General features: G+C 46.2%; 1 non-coding gene across 1 annotated transcript; it reads right to left on the bottom strand.

Moving 5' to 3' along the window:
* Positions 1 to 410: 410 nt before the first annotated feature.
* On the bottom strand, positions 411 to 482 carry trnah-gug. The gene has a single exon. It is a non-coding gene; the product is annotated as a tRNA-His (tRNA).
* Positions 483 to 1,224: the final 742 nt, after the last annotated feature.

Genomic DNA, 1,224 nt, shown 5'->3' with positions numbered 1-1,224 from the left:
GGGCTTTGCATAGTGTTGGAGAACACAGAAGCTGGGGGTGCAGGTGCATAATTCCTTGTAGTTTGCATCAGCGACAGACAAGATGGTTCAAAGGCATTTAACATACTTCCATACTTAACATACTTAACATACAAGGCAGTGTTGTGTGATTTTTAACTTTGTACACCATCGTCCAACACCGGCATCGCTAAATTAATGAAATGGGGGTGTGGGACGGAACGTTCAGTTAGTGATCGAAGGAGGGAGAGAAATTTCTGAGAACGGGTGGATTTGAATTCTGACATATGAAACACAGGGATGTGAGCGAGCAGAATTTGAAGGGAAAAGATCATCACCTTGGAGAAAATTACCATGTTAAAGCAACTGATTCCTTTGTGTTTCACAAAAACTGGGACACTTAGAGCAATTAGTGCCGTGACTCGGATTCGAACCGAGGTTACTGCGGCCACAACGCAGAGTACTAACCACTATACGATCACGGCGTCCCACAGACGCGCACACGAAGAGCATGCAATAAGTACTCTATCATAGGAAATGTTAGGCAGCGCAACAAATGCACAATATCAGTGATGAGCGAACTGTGGCAGATACGTGGGAACTCTGAATGGGCTGACCGGTTAATATCGGTTCCCCCAGTGGCTGTGGTGATTCCATTATTTATATACTGTAGGCTGAGATAAATAGATTTCTCGAAAACATCAAAAACTCCGGGGACAGTGCAGGTGTTGTTGAAATGTATGCTTCAATAGTAATGCAGTTTAACATCGGCTACTTCACCAGTTTCCCCCAGACACACACACACACAAGGCAGTAACCACTGCTGCCACATAGTCCCAATTCCCCGCCCTAGAATCAGAGGAATGGAGTGGCGCAGTCGCGAAGATCCAACTGGAAGTCGGGATGGGAATGAGGTCGCACAGATACTCGACGACTCCAGTGACAGAACCGGTGAATGCACAGCATTTCTATGACAGTTTAGAGGCGCAAGCAATTCCGAGGTTCGGAGTACTCATGAGCAAAGGCGGGGCAGATGGGAAAATGTGTTCCCGTTTCTAATAACAGCAATCTGCAGTGCATCTTGCTGAGACAGCTGAGTGCCACAACTGGAGCGTGGGCGGCTGGTTTGAAGTTTGAACTTGCTTCACTGTCACTAACTTACCTGGAATGAATTGCTTTCACTATCTTTCTTTACAATTGTTTAATATCTCCCTGCAGTCTGCGGCT

Source organism: Chiloscyllium plagiosum, unplaced genomic scaffold (assembly GCF_004010195.1).
Source record: "Chiloscyllium plagiosum isolate BGI_BamShark_2017 unplaced genomic scaffold, ASM401019v2 scaf_66744, whole genome shotgun sequence".
NCBI lineage: Eukaryota > Metazoa > Chordata > Chondrichthyes > Orectolobiformes > Hemiscylliidae > Chiloscyllium > Chiloscyllium plagiosum.
Note: the sequence above shows the minus strand (reverse complement) of the source record. Positions and strands in the feature narration are given on the sequence as shown.